We start from the raw sequence: 22817 nt of genomic DNA, 5'->3' as shown, positions 1-22817 counted from the left end.
TGAGCCCACAATGAAGCTGGTCGATTAGAAAGTATTTTCTCCATCGCTTGCATCCCTAGTTTAGGATTTATGCTGGTGTATAGAGACACCACATCCATTGTAACCAGTAACGTACCCGGTTGCCATTCAATGTCAGCCATTACTCCTAAGATGTGCTTGGAGTCTTGGATGTATGAAGGTAAGTTCTTGACTAAGGGTCCTATAAAAAGATCCACATATTCCGCTAATTTCTCAGTAGGACCCCCAATTCCCGAGACTATTGGTCTGCCTGGAGGAAAGGGTAGATTCTTATGTATTTTGGGCAGTGTGTACAACCATGGAAAGGTGGGTCTGAAGACCTTTAGATAGAGGTATTCGTCGTCATCCAAAAGGCCAGATTGCTTCCAGTCAATTAGTAATTTGTTAATTAGGATGGTCAGATGACCCATGGGATTATGGGACAGTTGTTCATAACATGAGTTGTCATTAAGTTGAGTAAGTATCTCGTTGTTGTAATCAGCGAGATCCATAACAACAACATTGCCCCCCTTGTCTGCCTCCCTAATAATAATATCAGGGTTGTCGCTAAGAATAGAGAGTGCAAGGCGTTCACCTTTAGTCAGATTGTCTTTGTATTTGAATTTGTCATTCAGATTCCTGGTGTTAACCTTATTTAAGTCCTCGAGGACATGCCTATGAAAAATATCTATAGCATTCCCCCCAGATAGAGTTGGGGTCCATCTAGATTTAAATTTAAGGCCACTGGCCATTCCATAGTCCGTCTCAACATCTAGTTCTTCTAAGAGCTTCTCCATATCATAAGGACTTTCTTCTCTATCCGTTAACGAAAGAAGCAGATGAGTTGTTTGAACATCTTTAATAGTCAAAACTTCATTATCAAAAACAGTTGGAGAGGGTCTAGAATGGCTAGGAGTGTTGGGTTGACCAGCAAAGTGTTTCTTCAATTTTAAGTTGCGTACAAACTTAAAAATGTCAATTTTGGTTTGGCAGATATCACCAGTTGTGTACGGATTGAAGTTAAGACCTTTACCAAGAAATCATGTCTGTGGTTAAGGGAAAGGAAGAGAGGTTAATGGCTTGAACCGTGTCTTCTGAAATGATTAATTCTTCTGTGTGCCTGACCTGAGCTTTCTCCGGTAATCCTTGTTTGGTGTTGCGTTTGCCCCTATGGGTTTTGGGTCTACTGCGCCCCTGGTTGGTAATGTTCTGTTGCCCTTTCTGATGCGTTCCATTTCTAAATAAAAGGGCATGTTAGTAAGGTTAGTGTTGTCTAATATTTCATTCTCAGGTTCGCTAAGTCCGGTAGAACTTAGTGAGGTGGTGCTAGAAGTGATTGAGCTAGCAGTAGTTGATCTGCCTGTCTGGGAGCCTTGTTTAGATCTAGGAATCAATTAATCATATTTCCGATCATAAGTGTAGACCCTCCCATTTTTGTAATCTGCCTCGTCTCTCTTGATTTGACGGGCTTTCCTGGTCTTGATGTCTGCCTGGTGTTTAAATAGGATTTCATCCAGTAAGGTATAATTCTTGATGGTAGATTCAGGTCTATTGAGGTCCTTAATTTCTTGTTCTATAGTAGATATCTCTAGTTGGAGTTTAGTGGTTTTCAGTTCGGCACTCTCTATAAGAATGTCCATTAATGTCATGGAATTTTGGTTAAGAGATTCCTCCCACTTGACCATTACATCTATATCTAGATCGTCGTATGTGGGAAAAGTTTGGGAACGTAACCCTCTAGGTATTTGTTTAATTCGTCTATAAAGTTTGAGGGTGGTCCCATCCCACCACCGGGAATTTTCTTGTTTCTTTAATCTCTCTAGTTTGATGAATTTATCCCTGAGCCCTTCTACAGGTGCAGGACCTGTTGTGGCCGAGGCCTGGTGTGTAGGCATCCCTTTCCCTAGATTTTCAAAAAGATCTGCTGCTGCTTTATCCCTGTCCATGTTTGGACTGGAAATTAAAAAAGTGAAGTGACTAAATTTGGTAACGTGGAGGCACCCAATCTGAAAAGACAATTAGGGAAAAAGGCTGTGAAGGGTTTTTTGAGAAATTCAGAAATTCAGGGCGCTCTGCCTGGAGTCTACGTTAAGTTCCGTTGGGAAGAAGTGTCTGGGCGTGGTGCGTAAAGAGCGAACGGGGAAGCCCTAAACCGTTCGTAAGAAAATCAACAAGACTTTCACAACTTATAAACAGCAATGCTCTCGCAACCACATAACAACGTAAATTTAAGAAATTGTATCGCTATGGAGTTATAACAAGCAGGTAGTAAACAAAAGCAAATCTTTGTGTTTGTATTCCTTATGGAAAGATGTTTATTAGGTCCACATTCAGCCGACACGTGTTTCGTCATGTTCAAAGTTGAGTCAACACGACTCTTCAGGGCTGATAAAAGAGAAAACAACATGTGTATAGTTCATTTCACATGTATCACATCTTAAACACTGGTGCGTGACGGAGAAATTTCGAAGTGCATGGTTGTGAAGGTGGATTTCAGACCACGGATTACTCAAGTGTCTAGTGTCCATTTTCGTGACAATTGAACCATGCCTTTCTCAACACTCCAAACGAGAAAAGTGACGCATAGTGTCTATGTGAAAAAACATTCCAAGATATGGATCTTGAGTATAAGTGACGTGCAAGATTTTTTGTATCCTCGTGCTCACGACGATCCTGCAATTGAACAAGGGATCAGGGTGATTAAATATCTATATCGATTAGTGAACGAAATCAGTGAGTGCGCTGCCGTCCAACTTTTCAAATTAGTGTTTAAGTGAATGTGACATGGAACACACAGAGGAGGGATACCAATCCACAGGTGAGCTCTAATACCCTTCTGACCGACACTCAGTTTTGAGAGAGCCTTAAACCCATACATACAGTTAAACCCATCGTTTACCTGGCGTTTTATCATTGTTTTTTACAGTTCGTAAATCCACAGATGGATCGAACTACCTACCAGTCATAACCCGTCCATTTGGATCCCCTCCCGGTACAGTCAGACACAAACACGTGTCTAGGTATGTGCACATCTGTTTCCTTAGCGTCTAGTTTTCGTAATGGAAGTTAAATCTCCGTGTATTGAATACAGCCAATATAACATAATTCCCGCTTTACTTGGATTTTTCTTTTCTATACAGTCTGTTTTGGTACTGACTAGCCATACTTGGCCTGAAGGATATCCGTAGAAGCCAAACCTTTCGCTCCAAACCCGGAGTAGGTTTTTCAAGTATCAGTATTTGAACACGCAGCAATTAATACATCGGGGTAAGCCATACTTCCCGATATTTTCCACAGTACCCCACCATTTCTAACCACTTGCTCTCCTCTTATGCCTCTCCCGCAATTTCTTTTAATACACAGATTCATCTACCTAATTAATATTTTCCTTGTTGACCCATAGACGTTTGGGTCTCTCCACCAGGTATGCCTCTTTGAGGATAATAGACACTTCCAGTCCTGCATGAAACAGGTCACATTCACTTAAACACTCATTTGAAAAGTTGGACGGCAGCGCACTCACTGATTTCGTTCACTAATCGATATAGATATTTAATCACCCTGATCCCTTGTTCAATTGCAGGATCGTCATGAGCACGAGAATACAAAAAATCTTGCACGTCACTTATACTCAAGAACCATATCTTGGAATGTTTTTTCACATAGACACTATGCGTCACTTTTCTCGTTTGGAGTGTTGAGAAAGGCATGGTTCAATTGTCACGAAAATGGACACTAGACACTTGAGTAATCCGTGGTCTGAAATCCACCTTCACAACCATGCACTTCGAAATTTCTCCGTCACGCACCAGTGTTTAAGATGTGATACATGTGAAATGAACTATACACATGTTGTTTTCTCTTTTATCAGCCCTGAAGAGTCGTGTTGACTCAACTTTGAACACGACGAAACACGTGTCGGCTGAATGTGGACCTAATAAACATCTTTCCATAAGGAATACAAACACAAAGATTTGCTTTTGTTTACTACCTGCTTGTTATAACTCCATAGCGATACAATTTCTTAAATTTACGTTGTTATGTGGTTGCGAGAGCATTGCTGTTTACAACTTCTTCTTCAAGCCCACTTCCTTCTGATGATCTAGATCTTGATTGGCACTCACCAATTCAGTCTGAGGGGGAGGCACGCCATGAGCCGACAAAGCTAGGGAAAGTGAAGCTTCCTGCAAGGCTTTCAGTTATGGGTGATGAAGAAGAAGAAGTAGAAGTGGTGTATTCTGCTGCTGGTGAAGAGTCTGACGATGACGAGCCAGTCATCACAGTTGTCACTCCAGCCCCAGCGGGCATGCAGCAGACAGATATTTGTACCCTATCCCGAAATGATGCGCGGGATGTGGGCGGCGTGGCACTGGTACCAACACCAACACAGGTAACTACAACACCAACACGACCTACAGCTTCCATATTATCTCTTCAGAAGGGCTGGCAGGTACCTGCATCCAGCTCGACCTCCATTACCTCAAGTAGTGGTGCTGTAAGTGCACAACAGAGACAAATTCCGCTACACCCATCCTCCACTTCATCTGGCATTAAAAGTGGCACCTCCACCACCAGCAGAAATCTCAACTCCCCAGTTTGGGACTTCTTTAGTATTAGCAAAAAGGTGGAAAACCAAGTTATTTGTTCAATTTGTAAACAAGTAGTTAGTCGGGGTAAGCTTGGTACCAACTATGGTACTAGAGGCCAGAGAGGTCATCTCCAAAAACACCAGAGCATCCAGTGGGAGGCGCACCTAAGTAACATCCGGAAAGCCAAAAGTACAAATCCAAATGTAGCCATTGATATTGCATCTGATGACGAGGAGCTGATCATGCACGGAGGAGGTAAAGAAGCGAGAGACATTTTTTCTGGTACACACAGTTGCCCTGGCAGCAGCACTACAGTGGTAGCGCCCACACCCTCTACTCCAACAACATCTAGGTGGCTCAGTAAGAGTGTGGTAGAGACACCAATGCGGAAAAGTACATCAATGAGCCTAACTGGGTTGAAGAAGTCTGGATCATCATCACATATGAAAATGGTCCAGTCCATCATTAAAAGGATGTTTTGGTCGGAGGCGCCATTGGAGCGCAACCACCCAATGGCACGTCTGTATAATGCAAAGCTGGCTAAAATGTTAGCGCTGGACCTTCTCCCTTTTTTCTTCATGGAAGGGGTGGGTTTTCTAGAATTTGTGGCAACAGAATGCACTAAATGGAAGGTTCCTAGCCGGTCATAGTTTGCCAGGGTTGCGGTTCCAGCACTACATCAAGATGTGCTGGACGTGATTGGGGCAGCTTTGCAGAAGAGTGCTGTTCACACTATCCACCTGACAACAGACATGTGGACCAGTTGCAAAGCCTTTGATTACATGTGGATCACTGCACACTGGGTCTCTTTTGCGGAGGTTAGAGAGAAGATAGCTGCAAGTGTTGACAGTGTCATAATTTTTCAAGCTACTCAGAAACATGCAATAGTAGCCATGTTTGCCATGGAGAAATATCATACTGCAGTAAATATTCTGAAGGAGTGTAACAGTAAGGTCTTTGAATGGCTGCAGCCAAGAAGGCGCATGATTGGTTATGTTTTGATAATGGCAGTAATATAGTTAAGGCCATGGCTGATGGTCGCTATTTCAGAGTGCTGTGTTTGGCGCACAGCATTAACATTATTGTTCAAGATTTCTTGGAAAAAAAACCACAGCCAGCAAGTTCCTGACCACCTGCAGAAGAATCTGCACATATTTCAGCCATAGACCTGCACCCAGTCTGCTTGCTTTCATTCATTATGCCCAGGGGTACTCAGTGGTGCATGGACCAAGTCTTTCTGTGTGGTCTCTTCAATTTAAAGAAACATAATTTAGGGCATGGATGGCATTGGATTGATGTGATTTTTGTGTGTATTTAGAATTTTTGGGTGTTGTTTGGGCCTGGTCCAGGGCCTGGCCATGTGGGTGGGGGCCATTTTGAGGCCTGGTCCAGGGCCTGGCAATTGTGGGTGGGGGCCTTTTTGAGGCCTGGTCCAGGGACTGGCCATGTGTGTGGGGGTCTAGGAGCCATTTTGAAGCCAGGCAGTGTGCTTTGTGCCATAGGCCAGCACCCAGTCTGCCTTGCTTTCATCCATTACACCCTGGGGTACTCAGTGGTACATGGACCAAGTATTTATGTGGGGTCTCTTGAATTTAAAGAAACATCATTTAGGGCATGGATGGCATTGGATTGAGGTGGCCTTTGTGTGTATTTCGATTATTTAGGTGTTGTTGTGGCCTGGCCCAGGGCCTGGCCATGTGGGTGGGGGGCATTTTGAGGCCTGGTCCAGGGCCTGGCCATGTGAGTGGGGGTCATTTTGAGGCCTGGACCAGGGACTGGCCATGTGAATGGGGGTCTGGGGGCCACTTTGAAGCCAGGCAGTGTGCTTTGTGCCATAGGCCTGCACCCAGTCTGCCTTGCTTTAATGCATTATGCCCAGGGGTACTCAGTGGTGCATGGACCAAGTCTTTCTGTGGGGCCTCTTGAATTTAAAGAAACATCATTTAGGGCATGGATGGCATAGGATTGAGGTGATTTGTGTGCGTATTTTGATTTTTTGGGTGTTGTTGGGGCCTGGTCCAGGGCCTGGCCATGTGGGTGGGGGGCATTTTGAGGCCTGGTCCAGGGCCTGGCCATGTGTATGGGGGCCATTTTGAAGCCTGGTCCAGGTACTGGCCATGTGGGTGAGGGTCTATGGGTCAATTCAATTAAATTCAATCCAGTCTGCCTTGCTTTCATTTATTATGCCCTGGGGTACTCAGTGGTGCATGGACCAAGTCTTTCTGTGGGGTCTCTTGAATTTAAAGATACATCATGTAGGGCATGGATGGCATTGGATTGAGGTGGTTTTTGTGTGTATTTAGATTTTTTGGTGTTCCTTTTCGCCTAGCCTTCTTGTAGTTGTTGTTGGCCTAGCCATGTGGGTGGAGGGTGTGCATATTGAGGCCAGGCAGTTTTTGCCATAGGCGGCAAGCTTGCGGGCCAGTAGGCCTAGGGTTATGAATGGGTGCATGAAACAACTCTCTCTCTCTGTGGTCTCTCTTCTATTAATTTAAACATCCATTTTTGATTAGAATTGCAATTTTTATTTTGGGTCTTTCCGTTTTTGGGTGTGTTGTGTTAATAATAATAAATGCCTTGTTGCAATAGTATTAATTGAAGCACAACATATGCAACATTTATTTAACTGATGTTCCTCTGGCTTCTTTACTTTTAGGTGCACAAAGACTTAGCACCAGGAATCATCCTCATCATCATCACTTGTTGTAGTGCCCGGAAGAAGTCCTGCTGCGGTGTGTGCACAACATCACGTGACGTCACGTGTGGCCACAGACAACTCTGCAACTCTGCAACTCGTGCAACTTTGTCCTACTGTTCTGACATCTGAAGAAGATGGGCCCAAAGAAAGGTAGCCGTAGCTCCTCTACCAAGAAAGGTGCCAGTGCCACTGCCAGTAAGAAGGAGCAGAAGAAGCAAGTGGCGCCACTTACCAAGGAGACTGGTGTGCCGACCGCCACTTTTTATGGGAAAAAAACCTACGCCTGCAGCACCGGTGTCCTCCGGGGACCAAGCTGGGAGCAGCACCTCCGCTTCATTGGTCTCAGTGCCACCACGCCAAGTTAGGCCCAAGCCCATGAGTGCCGCAGAGGCAGCCACCTTAATTGCTCATTCACCATCGACCCGTAATGTTGGCGTTGACTCATCGCAAAGTAGCATCCAATCAACCCAGGGTGTAACTCATCTGACGAGTGTTCAACCACAGCCACAACGACAACCACAGGTGCAACTAGGAGAGGCGCAAGGTGAGGCGCAAGGAGAGGCGCAAGGAGAGGCACAAGGAGAGGCACAAGGAGAGCCACAACTGCCCACAATACTTTTTCCTCCAAAAGTAGCGGCACATCAGGAAATCGAGATTCATGCGGAGGTATCAGCCGAGCAAGCCACTCCTGATGATCCATTGTCTTCCAGATCCCTGGCAAGGAAAAGGAGGGCTAGTATTACTTCTTCTTCAAGCCCACTTCCTTCTGATGATCTAGATCTTGATTGGCACCCACCAATTCAGTCTGAGAGGGAGGCACGCCATGAGCCGACAAAACTAGGGAAAAGGAAGGTTCCTGCAAGGCTTTCAGTTATGGGTGATGAAGAAGAAGAAGAAGTGGTGTATTCTGCTGCTGGTGAAGAGTCTGACGATGACGAGCCAGTCATCACAATCGTCACTCCAGCCCCAGCGGGCATGCAGCAGACAGACATTTTTACCCTATCCCGAAATGCTGCGCGGGATGTGGGCAGCGTGGCACTGGTACCAACACCAACACAGGTAACTACTACACCAACATGACCTACAGCTTCCATATTTTCTCTTCAGAAGGGCCGGCATGTACCTCCATCTAGCTCGACCTCCATTACCTCAAGTAGTGGTGCTGTAAGTGCACAACAGAGTCAAATTCCGCCACGCCCATCCTCCACTTCATCTGGCATTGAAAGTGGCACCTCCACCACCAGCAGAAATCTCACCTCCCCAGTTTGGGACTTCTTTAGTAGTAGCAAAAATGCGGAAAACCAAGTTATTTGTTCAATTTGTAAACAAGTAGTTAGTCGGGGTAAGCTTTGTACCAACTATGGTAGAAGAAGCTTGAGACATTTCTTCTGGTACACACAGTAGCCCTGGCAGCAGCACTGAAGTGGTAGCGCCCACACCCTCTACCCAAACAACATCTAGATGGCTCGGTAAGAGTGTGGTAGAGACACCAATGCGGAAAAGTACATCAATGAGCCTAACTGGGTTGAATAAGTCTGGATCATCATCACATATGAAAATGGTTCAGACCATCCTTAAAAGCATGTTTTGGTCGGAGGCGCCATTGGAACTCAACCACCCAATGGCACATCTGTCTAATGCAAAGCTGGCTAAAATGTTAGCGCTGGACCTTCTCCCTTTTTTCTTTCGTGGAAGGGGTGGGTTTTCTAGAATTTGTGGCAACAGTATGTCCTAAATGGAAGGTTCCTAGCTGGTCCTAGTTTGCCAGAGTTGCGGTTCCAGCACTACATCAAGATGTGCTGGACGTGATTGGGGCAGCTTTGCAGAAGAGTGCTGTTCACACTATCCACCTGACAACAGACATGTGGACCAGTTGCCAAGCCATTGATTACATGTGCATCACTGCACACTGGGTCTCTTTTGCGGGGGTTAGAGAGAAGATAGCTGCAAGTGTTGACAGTGTCACAATTTTTCAAGCTACTCGGAAACATGCAACAGTAGCCTTGTTTGCCATGGAGAAATCTCATACTGCAGTAAATATTTTGAAGGAGTTTAACAGTAAGGTCTTTGAATGGCTGCAGCCAAGAAGGTGCATGATTGGTTATGTTTCCACGGATAATGGCAGTAATATAGTTAAGGGTATGGCTGATGGTGGCTATTTCAGAGTGCCGTGTTTGGCGCACAGCATGAACATTATCGTTGAAGATTTCCTGAAAAAAGAAAACACAGTCAGCAAGTTACTGACCACCTGCAGAGGAATCTGCAGATATTTCAGCCATAGTCCTGCACCCAGTCTGCTTGCTTTCATCCATTATGCCCAGGGGTACTCAGTGGTGCATGGACCAAGTCTTTCTGTGGGGTCTCTTGAATTTAAAGAAACATCATTTAGGGCATGGATGGCATTAGATTGAGGTGATTTTGTGTGTATTTTGATTTTTTGGGTATTGTTGGGGACTGGTCCAGTGCCTGGCCATGTGGGTGGGGGCCATTTTGAGGCCTGGTCCAGGGCCTGGCCATGTGGGTGGGGGCCATTTTGAGGCCTGGTCCAGGGACTGGCCATGTGGGTGGGGGTGTAGGGGCCATTCTGAAGCCAGGCAGTGTGCTTTGTGGCATAGGCCTGCACCCAGTCTGCCTTGCCTTCACCCATTATGCTCTGGGGTACTCAGCGGTGCATGGACAAAGTCTTTCTGTGGGGTCTCTTTGTGGTATCGGGTTCCCAAGGCCTACATGCTCCGTAGATAACCCACTTACACCGAAAGAACTGTTGGCACGGAAACTGAAAAGTACAAAGGACAAGTTTATTAAGACCCCATGGGGTGGTGGTACATTCCTACAGCACCCTTCGGAAATGCAAGAAGTATCACACCGAACGTTGGTGCGAATCCTTCTTTTATACATTTTTACAGGTAACAAAAGGTAGGCGGTACAAGGTTACAAAGTTTATGTACATATATGGTCATTTTTGGAGCACAGCCAACTCATGGGAGGGGTTACAACTCCACTGGTCAGTTTGGCGGAACATTCCTAAGGGGTGACTGGTCAGTTGGGACTGCGCATGTACAGGCTTGACCGTTACTAAAAATAGCCTGTTGCTGGGCAAACTCGGATGGTCAGCTGCACGGAAAAAGGACTAAAGGGCATGCTGACCACGAGGCCGCTCATTCCCTAAAATGGCCGCCGTAACATACAAAATGGTGTTTTCTAATATGGCCAAGTTAAGGGGAATAACGTGTAGCACAGCTAAGCGCTAACCCGGCCATTGTCAAATTACGACAGACGACCCTTTTAGCGTTTAGCTGAAGCTACCTCATAGTGGACGTAGTCAGGATACTCATCTTCGATATCAATTAACATTATTTGAGCTACTTCTTTATGAAGCATCATTTCATTTTGAGCAAGAGCTCGTCTGGATGGGATACAAGCTGATAAGCACATAGAACACAAGGCAGGGCCACATTGTATACATAAACATACAAAGAACAGTATCCCCACAATGATACATAAAATCGTCAACAGTTTCCAACCCCAAGTGGTGATCATCGACCAGAACCACCCCGAAAGAGTCCAAGTACCATTGTCCGGGTGTATTTCAGCAGCTATTTTGTGGAGCTTTGAGATGGCATCATAAACAGAAGGTGAATTATCAGGCACGTACACGCAGCAGCTACTTCCGATGATTCTACATGCCCCCCCACGGTCAGCTAGAACCACATCTAGAACCATACGGTTCTGGAGCGTAACAATTCTAGAAATCTGGAGTTCTTCTGTTATGTTCCCCAATGCAATAGCAGTGTCATTGGCTACAGCCTCGACAACACGAGTCAGTCGTCGTATTTTCCGACTATTCAAGGCAGCCCCCACGAAGGAAAACAGTCCCAAATTAAAGTCTACATATTGTTGTAAGGCGGTATCGGTCTGGTAAATATCATCCAGAACCACAGTTCGTTTAACACGATTTAGTACAAAGTCATGGTAGAGCACATAATCGTTATGGTACATTGGTGGGGCAATGAATACAGGGGGCAATACAAAAGATACATAACATGTGCCTAACCATCCTAAAGGGAGCTGATGATAGCCTTTATTACCACAGATAAAATAGGTATTTCGAGATGCCACAAACGAGATGCCATTCGGACTGTCAAATGTAAGTGTGGTGTTACATTCACTTTTTCCAACCGGGATTGTACCTTTATTACGTATGCAGAGATCAGCCTTGGTAGTGATGACATTAATAACATGTGAACTGGACATATTAATATTCCTTTGATTACTGTAAACACGAGGTGCAGACACATTATCGGGGCGGTACTCTTCCCATTCAAACCGAGTACCTTCAGCTCTTGGATACCCATCCCGATCATGGTAACAAATCTTGTTCAAACGGAAAAGCACCCCCCCTTTCGTTGGCCATCGTAAAGTGAATAGAAGAGTATACCAGGCATTGCAGGAACCATTATGCGAGAATGGGAGTGGGATGAGTGGAGTGCCCCCTTTCTTCTGATGACCAGGCAACATCCCACACATACAACAATTAGAAGTGTTCGTCATATTGTGAGTATGATGCAAGATCTGAATGAAGCTATTGTTCAAGTAAGTCTGTCGGTGCCGTTCTTCATGGTAGGGCAAGGTGAAGTGAAAATGTTCAGATGGAGCCGGGGTAGTCGGCAGCAAGTGTTCTCGTACAGGCACCACAAGTTCTACTACCCAGGCTATTACTGCTATCACCACAATTGTCAGTACGAACAAGATGGCACCAAGTATTCTCTTGTCTCGTGATGCAGAGGAAACCATAGTTCAAAGTACACAATATCTCAAATAGTCTTGAATGTACAACTACAAAAATTAAAACAAAACAATGGTGCTGAGCTCCGAGGTAGCCGTTGTTTTCTTCTCCGGGGTCAAGACGGGTGTCGCTACTCTTGGCAGAACTGATCCCCCCCTTGAGATTCCCGGCTTCCATTTCACAAACCCCAGAGCGGTAACCAACCAGTCTCGCACAAAATATCTTCTTCCTATCTTGGCCGCAGATTGTAGCGCTGTCGTCCAGGAACAGTGTGGTCCGGGAAGGCTCCCTCAGATTCGGCCGATGTCACAGCTGGGCTCTTTTCTTTATCCAATATTTCTTTGTAGTCGGACAGCACAGTAGGATTCACCAGATCCGGAGAGACACGGCGGCAGTGAGTTGAGTGCACCCACCGCTTTCTGTTGGTCACTCGCACAGCTGTTCGAGTTGCCAGGAGGACTTGCTCGGGGCCACGCCACCTCGGTTCCAAGCTATTTGCCCTCTCAAACGACTTCACCACCACAAAGTCGCCAGGACGAAGATTGTGAGCCTCTCCAGTAGAATTGTCAGGGAGCGCTTCTCGAACCTGTTGATGAATAGAAAGCAAATCATTTGTTAATCGTGCCAAATAATCGTTCATCATTATGCAAGGCACATCATGTATCAATCGCGGCTTAGGCACTCCCCATATGTTCATAGGCCTTCCAAACACCACTTTATACGGTGTGAGGCCTGTTCGAGAGTGGGGCACTGATCTGATAGAGATTAATGCTAGCGGCAAGGCATCCGGCCACTTCAATGACGTGGACGCCACAATCTTAGCCAGCTTCAATTTCAATGTAGCATTATACCGCTCAACGAGACCTGCTGACTGAGGGTGGAACACAGCATGAAACTTCTGCTGAATCCCCAACCCCTTCAGTACATACTCCACAATTTTCCCAACAAAATGGGGCCCATTATCGCTCCACAAAAATTTGCAAACGCCGTAACGAGGGAAGGACTCCTTGGGCAAAACCTTAGCCGTTGTCAAAGCCGTATTATCTTTCGTGGGGAAGGCCTCAACCCATTTGCTAAAAGCACACACCACCACTAAGACATACTTAACGTTATTGCAACGCTCAAGCTGAATATAATCCATTTGCAGTACTTCGAACGGCAAAGAAGGTGGAACGAACCCTCCTTTCGGAGTATGCGTCCCTTTTGCAGGATTGTGCTGTAAACATATCAAGCAGGTCTGCACTACTCTCTTGGCAGTGTTGGCAATCTCAGGATGCTCCCAAACCCGTGTTAACAATCGAGTGATTGCAAGAGCTCCAACATGTGCCAACCCATGTGTCATCTGGACCATCGCTTGCAAGTAAGCTGCAGGCAATTTCCATCTCTCCATGTCCTTGCTTCTCCAACAACCCTCATCATCTAGTACCCCTTCTGCTGCCCATGCCGCAAGTTCTGATTCAGTCGCTGATTTTTGAATATCTAGTATCTCTGCTCTAGCATCATACCATCGCTCGGCCTGTGATTTAGTTACATACATGGGGGAGTCAGTTCGGGACATAGCTGTTTGTCTTGCTATGCTGTCTGCAAAAGCATTGCCCTGTCCTACTTCATCAGTGATCTTTTTATGCACACTGCATTTAATTATCGCTACTTTCTTTGGGCAAAGCAATGCATTTAGGAGATCACGTACCAATTCTCCGTGCATAATATGTACTCCATGAGAGGTCAAAAACCCACGCTCTTTCCAGAGTAAGCCAAAGTCATGCGCTACTCCGAAAGCGTACCGGCTATCTGGGTAGATGTTCACACATAGGCCAGCACTCAATTCGCAGGCTCTTGTTAAAGCTATCAGCTCTGCTGCCTGAGCCGATTTCTGTGGTATTCGTGCTGTTTCTACCACTGTTTTAAGTGTCGTGATCGCATATGCTGCAGAGGTCGTGCCATCTGGCAGCCTCAAACACGATCCATCAACCCACAGTTCCCCATCCACATCTGGAAGCGGCATATCCTGTAAGTCGACACAACCCTGTGTCTGTTCCTCGGTCAGGAAAACACAATTGTGATGTTTTTCTTCCTGACCCTCCTCAACCGGATAGGGCAATAAAGTGGCAGGGTTCAGGGTAGCGCATCTTTTCAATGTAATATGTGGCGCCAGAAGTGTGAGCTCATATCCTGTCAAACGTGCGCTCGTAAGATACTGTGTTTTCGTTTGATTCAACAGGGCATCTACTGCGTGAGGAACTAACACCAACAATTTGTGCGATAGAACTATTCCCTCACTCTGTCGTATAGCTACCGCTGTTGCTGCAACTGCTCGAAAACACCCAGGTAACCCTCGTGCTACAGGGTCAAGAACCGCTGAGAAGTATGCACATGGCCTCTGCTTATCCCCGTGTGCCTGCACTAACACTGATAACGCGCACCCATCTTTCTCGTGCACGTACATCGTAAAGATCTTGGTATAATCTGGTGTACCTAACACGGGTGCAGAGCAAAGGGCTTGTCTCAATTGATCAAAAGCATTTTGACATTCATCTGTCCATTCGAGGGGCATTGGTGTAGTTTTAGACAGTAATACTAACAAAGGTTTTATAATGTGCGAAAACCCCATGATCCACTGTCTACAAAAGGACGTTAATCCTATAAAGGCACGTACATCTCTCTGAGTGCGGGGAACTGGTGTGTCTAAAATCGCCTGAATTCGATCTGATGTTAATGCACGCCCCTCCTTAGACAAAAGATGACCGAGGTAGGTCACCTTGGGTCTACAGTATTGTAGCTTTTTCTTAGAAACTTTATGGTTGTTCTGAGCTAAAAAGGACAGCAAGGCAAGCGTACTTTCCTCACATTGTGCATAAGTGTCTGCAGCCAACAAAAGGTCATCAACATACTGGATAAGGGCTACTCCGGGTTGCAGTTCAAAAGAATCAAGCTGTCGTTTTAGAGCCTGGCTATAAATTCTAGGACTCTCTGTGTAACCTTGGGGAACACGACAAAATCTATATGATTTATTATTTAACGTAAAGCCAAATAAATATCTACTGTCAGGATGGATAGGAATAGAAAAGAACGCATTCTTGAGGTCAACGACAGAAAAAGTCGTCGCCGTTGGAGGGACCAATGTAAGCAATGTCGTGATATCAGACACCACTGGGTATTGGGGAATGACAATTTTGTTAATTTCTCTTAAATCAATAATAAATCGATAGACTTTGTCGTCTGTATCTTTCTTAAGGATCGGAAGAATAGGGCTGTTACAAACATTGTAAGGAACTTCCTCCACTACTCCTGCAATAATCAAATCCTGAACAATGTGCGTCAGTGCAATTTCACCTTCCTTAGAGATCTTGTATTGCGGGACACGTGGCAAGGAGACTCCCTCCTTGACAGTAATCCGAATGGGTGGAATAAGCATCTGTCCCACATCCGTATCCGAGGTCGCCCATAACGTGTGAGGGAGAGAGGCTAATGCTTCAATGTCTTTTATTGTAAAAAATCTATGTGAGTCTGGGTAATTGTCATTCAAAATAACCCGCACTCCTTCGGGAGCGCAACGTATCGTTGCTCGAAAATATTTAAGCAAATCAATACCCATTATGTTATCAGGAGTGTGAGGTGACAACAAAAACGGGGAAAAACTGAAAAATTTAGCAATACAAAGTACAAGAGGCTGTGATAATGGGCTAGGAGAGGGTGTGCCATCAAACCCTATACATGTTATCGTATCGCCAGACAGGGGAGCCCTTGGAACCAAGTTTTTAGACAAAGCACTACGAGTAGCTCCAGTGTCAACTAAAAACTGATCAGTAGAACCCAAAATGTCCGCTGATACATATGGACCTCTTTGATCTACTGGCACTTCAACCGATTCCACACCCCATCCTATGCAATCCTATGCATGCACATAATCCTGGTGTTCCACATCCTCACCCTCCGATATCTGGTACTGATTCCGTCTATCAAAAACGTTTCGCTCATCCTGACCACGGCCCCTTGCTTCAAACCTACCACGATCACTTCCACTACCTCTCGCTCCCGAATAACTATTCCTCGACCTTCCACCTCCTCGACCACGCTGACTACGTTGCTCACGGAGCACCGGACAATCTTCAGCCCAATGCCCAAAGTCTTTACAATATGCACATTGGTCCTCAGCAATATCGGTACGACCGTACGACGTATTACTCCCACCTCGTCTACCTCTCTCATTCCCTCTAGACTGCGTCCCGCGAACCTGCGCCAACATCACCTTTGTTTTCAATTCCTTCGTTTTCTTATCTGCACTTACCTTAGCCTCTAATTCCTGCCGCTCGTAATACTGAGCCATCGTTAACAAAGATGCAGGGGTCGCCGTGGTCCAGGAACTTTCACTTGCTTTTAATCGCTTTGCAATCTCCGGTAGGAGATTAGCCACATACTTATCAACAAACAGATGCCTACCCGTATCATCTGTTAACGATTGACCACTGTAGTCATGAAACGCTTCTTCGAAACGTGTAAAGAAATCTGATACCGATTCGTCTAACTTTTGTTTGCACGAGGCTAACATAGTCCAATCGATCTTTTTAGAAGGAACAAGCGTCTTTAGTTTAGTCAAAATAGCCGCTGGGAGGTCTAAAATCATCTAAATAAACAAACAAGAGGTACCTGGTCAAATTGCTAAACTAAGAGTTGTGTTGTGCCAAAGAGACCACTACACCAAACTGACCTCCCAATGACAATACTGGGTTAGAAAAAGTCCCATCAGCCCACCCTTAATGGTGGAGTGTCGTCATGTGGGATATGGACCATGAACCAAGATTTCCTCCTGATGCATCTAGTAATGATGCAGAGATAGGTTCTGGAAGGTGGTCTTCTTAACCCAAGTATTGCAGAGGTAGGACCAATGGGGTGCAGTGCTAGTGAAAACAAAAATGAGGGTGATTTTAAAATTGGCTCCTGTGACAAAAAATATGTTTATTTAGCATTGTCCAGGGTCAAGGGTAAAAACAACGCCTATAGTTTTAACAAATGACTATATCACGGCGTAGTGCATAGTGGTCGACATGTTTCAGCTCATAGGACACCTGGTCCGAGCTTTCTTCAGGACCTAGAGATGTTTATGCGTCTGCACTATTAGAAACAAATGGTGTGATTAACATATTGGATTAGTCCTACCGGATCTTTGAGCCCAAAGTTTTCCTTGGTAGTCATCCAATTAGTCCAGATTTTCCTGAATGAAAAGTGAGAGGCAATTGGTGAAGAAGTGGCACTTCAAAAAGACACAACACAACTAAGAATAAGCAATGGCTGCAGAAGACTTTTCTCAGCCCTTCAGAAACTACATATGTCATCTGATTTATAAACAAATTAGCTACACATAGCTCGTAGATTAATGTTCTACTCACCCAGCAGTCTCTGGGAAAGTGCCTCACCTCACCCGGCACCCACTCGGGAAAGAAGGAGGCCCCGCTCTGTTAGGAATGGAAAAGTATAATGACCTCTAATGAACTAATCTATTGAGGTACAGAGTATATGTGCTCCACTTGTCCATATATATGTATTTAAACACTAACTACAACTAGTTGACTAAAACAAGACTCAACCCAGACAGAGACACATGGTAGGTGACTAGGCTAGGGAATAGAACTAAATGTAAAACGTGGGTTCTATGGATGGGCTAAAGATGTAAGCTGAACCCACATGCAGAGAAATATGGGGAAGCACAAAGAGGCTAATTTAATAGCAGTAAGACAACAGTAAGGCAACCAGACTAGCATGCAGTAAACTGCACAGTTTAAAGTTACTTAAGATAATGAAAAAGCTTGATACTAAAAGTTGCAGAGTGTCTTGTTCAGCTAGCTTCATACCTGTCCGTCGGTACCCCTATGGCCAGCGTCCGAGTAGGAGTGGAGGTGATATCTACTGTGGGATGCTGGGTTAAATACACCCTCTAATTGGTTGATTTTGGCAAAAACGCGCGAAAAAACGGCGTTTTTAATGTAAATGACCGCCCCATTGGTTTTCACTAACCGGCCAGTGCTAAGGGTGGAGGCTGGGGTAAGCCGCGCATGCGTTAAGATTTAGCGCTATTACGAGATGTTGAATCGTGAGCGCGCATGCGCTGAAGATTAGCGTTCTGGGGAAATATTACTGCGCATGCGTTCAAGGTGTAGCGCGATGTCAGGACATATGAGGGCGCCTGCGCGTGTGCAGAAGGTGTTTAGAATCTGCACGCGCGAGCGCCCTGTATCAATTTGGACGCTGAGCGCATGCGCAGGTACCTGACACCGATCGTGTGTTTACCAATGCAGCAGCGCCGAGTTTAAATAAAACAATGTGCCTGGCAACATCACGCTAGCGTTATGATGCGCATTTAGGATGAGAAAGTGCATGTCTGGCACTGTATTCACTGTGGTACCACAAAAGTTGGATTGGAAGAGGAAAAAATATAACTGGGGATATTAATCCTCATGAGATGCTTACACAAATGTGGTTATCCAAACAGATCCTGACCTAATATTGTTAACATTACATGGCCAGATAGTGACACCAGTGGGCACCATGGACGTAAATTAGATATATTTGTACAGACAAAAGAGGGTGCTATGCAAGGCAGTCCTAAATGGGGAAAGTACCAGTGAAGAGAGGTGGAGACAGTCCTTACATATACTGGCTCAACGGTAGGTCATGTGTTGTGAACATAGTCATTGTTTGCTATAAAGATGACCATGGGATATCGTCGTTGAGCCCCTTAGAATCGCTTTGTAGCTGAAAAACCCATTTCTGCTCCTTTTTAAAAAGGAATTTGGCGATGTCATTTATGTGAGTGGGGATGTATGGGTGTTCTAAGACCACCCACCTCATGTCTTCTGCTGTGTGTTTGGTGCTTAAGAAGTGGTTGGTCAGTTTGGTTGCCTGCTTGTGTCGCCTGATAGTGCTCTTATAGATCACATTCTCTGTGTTGCAGTTGGTGTGCAACACAGAGAATGTGATCTATATGATCACCTGCCCTTGTTCCCTCAGGTATATTGGCTACACAACCCGGAAAATCAAAATCAGGATTGGTGAGCATAAGAGCACTATCAGGCGACACAAGCAGGCAACCAAACTGACCAACCACTTCTTAAGCACCAAACACACAGCAGAAGACATGAGGTGGGTGGTCTTAGAACACCCATACATCCCCACTCACATAAATGACATCGCCAAATTCCTTTTTAAAAAGGAGCAGAAATGGGTTTTTCAGCTACAAAGCGATTCTAAGGGGCTCAACGACGATATCCCATGGTCATCTTTATAGCAAACAATGACTATGTTCACAACACATGACCTACCGTTGAGCCAGTATATGTAAGGACTGTCTCCACCTCTCTTCACTGGTACTTTCCCCATTTAGGACTGCCTTGCATAGCACCCTCTTTTGTCTGTACAAATATATCTAATTTACGTCCATGGTGCCCACTGGTGTCACTATCTGGCCATGTAATGTTAACAATATTAGGTCAGGATCTGTTTGGATAACCACATTTGTGTAAGCATCTCATGAGGATTAATATCCCCAGTTATATTTTTTCCTCTTCCAATCCAACTTTTGTGGTACCACAGTGAATACAGTGCCAGACATGCACTTTCTCATCCTAAATGCGCATCATAACGCTAGCGTGATGTTGCCAGGCACATTGTTTTATTTAAACTCGGCGCTGCTGCATTGGTAAACACACGATCGGTGTCAGGTACCTGCGCATGCGCTCAGCGTCCAAATTGATACAGGGCGCTCGCGCGTGCAGATTCTAAACACCTTCTGCACACGCGCAGGCGCCCTCATATGTCCTGACATCGCGCTACACCTTGAACGCATGCGCAGTAATATTTCCCCAGAACGCTAATCTTCAGCGCATGCGCGCTCACGATTCAACATCTCGTAATAGCGCTAAATCTTAACGCATGCGCGGCTTACCCCAGCCTCCACCCTTAGCACTGGCCGGTTAGTGAAGACCAATGGGGCGGTCATTTACATTAAAAACGCCGTTTTTTCGCGCGTTTTTGCCAAAATCAACCAATTAGAGGGTGTATTTAACCCAGCATCCCACAGTAGATATCACCTCCACTCCTACTCAGACGCTGGCCATAGGGGTACCGACGGACAGGTATGAAGCTAGCTGAACAAGATACTCTGCAACTTTTAGTATCAAGCTTTTTCATTATCTTAAGTAACTTTAAACTGTGCAGTTTACTGCATGCTAGTCTGGTTGCCTTACTGTTGTCTTACTGCTATTAAATTAGCCTCTTTGTGCTTCCCCATATTTCTCTGCATGTGGGTTCAGCTTACATCTTTAGCCCATCCATAGAACCCACGTTTTACATTTAGTTCTATTCCCTAGCCTAGTCACCTACCATGTGTCTCTGTCTGGGTTGAGTCTTGTTTTAGTCAACTAGTTGTAGTTAGTGTTTAAATACATATATATGGACAAGTGGAGCACATATACTCTGTACCTCAATAGATTAGTTCATTAGAGGTCATTATACTTTTCCATTCCTAACAGAGCGGGCCTCCTTCTTTCCCGAGTGGGTGCCGGGTGAGGTGAGGCACTTTCCCAGAGACTACTGGGTGAGTAGAACATTAATCTACGAGCTATGTGTAGCTAATTTGTTTATAAATCAGATGACATATGTAGTTTCTGAAGGGCTGAGAAAAGTCTTCTGCAGCCATTGCTTATTCTTAGTTGTGTTGTGTCTTTTTGAAGTGCCACTTCTTCACCAATTGCCTCTCACTTTTCATTCAGGAAAATCTGGACTAATTGGATGACTACCAAGGAAAACTTTGGGCTCAAAGATCCGGTAGGACTAATCCAATATGTTAATCACACCATTTGTTTCTAATAGTGCAGATGCATAAACATCTCTAGGTCCTGAAGAAAGCTCGGACCAGGTGTCCTATGAGCTGAAACATGTCGACCACTATGCACTACGCCGTGATATAGTCATTTGTTAAAACTATAGGCGTTGTTTTTACCCTTGACCCTGGACAATGCTAAATAAACATATTTTTTGTCACAGGAGCCAATTTTAAAATCACCCTCATTTTTGTTTTCACTAGCACTGCACCCCATTGGTCCTACCTCTGCAATACTTGGGTTAAGAAGACCACCTTCCAGAACCTATCTCTGCATCATTACTAGATGCATCAGGAGGAAATCTTGGTTCATGGTCCATATCCCACATGACGACACTCCACCATTAAGGGTGGGCTGATGGGACTTTTTCTAACCCAGTATTGTCATTGGGAGGTCAGTTTGGTGTAGTGGTCTCTTTGGCACGACACAACTCTTAGTTTAGCAATTTGACCAGGTACCTCTTGTTTGTTTATTTAGTTGATTAAAGGGGTTTGAGTTACCGTGGTCATTAAACTTTCCCCAGTTGACCCCCCCACCCTCCTTTTTCCAGGTCTAAAATCATGTCACACGGTTTGCATGCAGGCTCCCTATCTAAGTCAGCCTGATTGATCTCCTTCCAAGTTCCCCCAAACATCGTTTGATCATTAGTTTTTCGAATCGACCTCCACATATCAGGCGGAAGAATTAACCCAAAGAAGAGATCAATATCAACAAGAGTCATAACACAAGAGGAAATGGCCCCCTTCACCCCTTCATAGAATGCAGCTGGATTTTTCCGAAGATCAGGCAAAGAATTTTTTAATGCCATAACATCTGCTCTATTCCAAGGCGTATACACCCAATTATATATAAAGTACCCCTTCGCATCCTTCGACGTTTTATCGTCATCTGTACCATCCCCCTTAGGGGGAACATACAAAGGTGCAGCTTCACGCATAGGCATAACATGCACTTTAGAAGTCTTATCTGAACCCCGGAGAGAACACTCCTTAGACTGCTCAGTGGACCCCGGCACGGACTCCTTATCCTTTTTCTTTTCTTCCCGCAACCTGGACGTCTCATCCCGCAGCTGGATCAGTTGCTTGAAAAAGGTATCGACATCTGCAATAACAAATAAACCTTTATCCAAATTCTCACGATGAACCGACACAGCCTTAGGTTCTAAAGTCTCTGAATATTTACGAAATGTAGTAACAACTTCATCAGCAAGAGTAGTCAAAAACACATTAATTCTCGTTCTGTCCATTTACCCCTCTCGGCAACAACGTCAGACACAGTTACATAATTTAAATTCAATTTACGGGCCCAACTACGCAAGTCCGCGGCTTTCTCCGCAGATAACCTGACACTGGACTTATCCCCTTTTCCCAACTTATCCTGTCCTTCATCATCAGAATCTGCAGTCGGAGCCGTAGGAAGAACATACGGAGGCGGCGATCGATCTAATAACGAAAAATCATCAGTTTCATTATTAAGGACAGGATACAGTGGTCGTCGAATAGGAAATTGACCGGTCGTTTGCAAATTACGTTCCCGTTCCTCCCTCTCTTCTCCTGCGCCTCCTTTTCCTCAAGCTGTAAAGCCTTATCTCGAGCAGCCTTGCGCTGCTCTTTGTCCGCCAAGGCAACTTCACGCTTCATATGTTCACGCACCGCTTTCTCTCACATTCGTACACAATCAAACATATTCTGTCTAGACCTGCGCTGAAACAAACATTGCTCCACAAACTGAACCTTTCGTAAATCAAACGACCCATGTAGTGGCCATTGCGACTCGGGATCGGTTCTGGTATACTTATGCCATAATTTACTGTACAGTATAGGGGGAAGGCCGAATTTCACATACATCTCTCGATTTGGAGTTCCTTCTGG

Source organism: Lissotriton vulgaris, chromosome 6, assembly GCF_964263255.1.
Source record: "Lissotriton vulgaris chromosome 6, aLisVul1.2, whole genome shotgun sequence".
NCBI classification, from domain to species: Eukaryota; Metazoa; Chordata; class Amphibia; order Caudata; family Salamandridae; genus Lissotriton; species Lissotriton vulgaris.
This window is presented reverse-complemented; position numbering follows the sequence as displayed.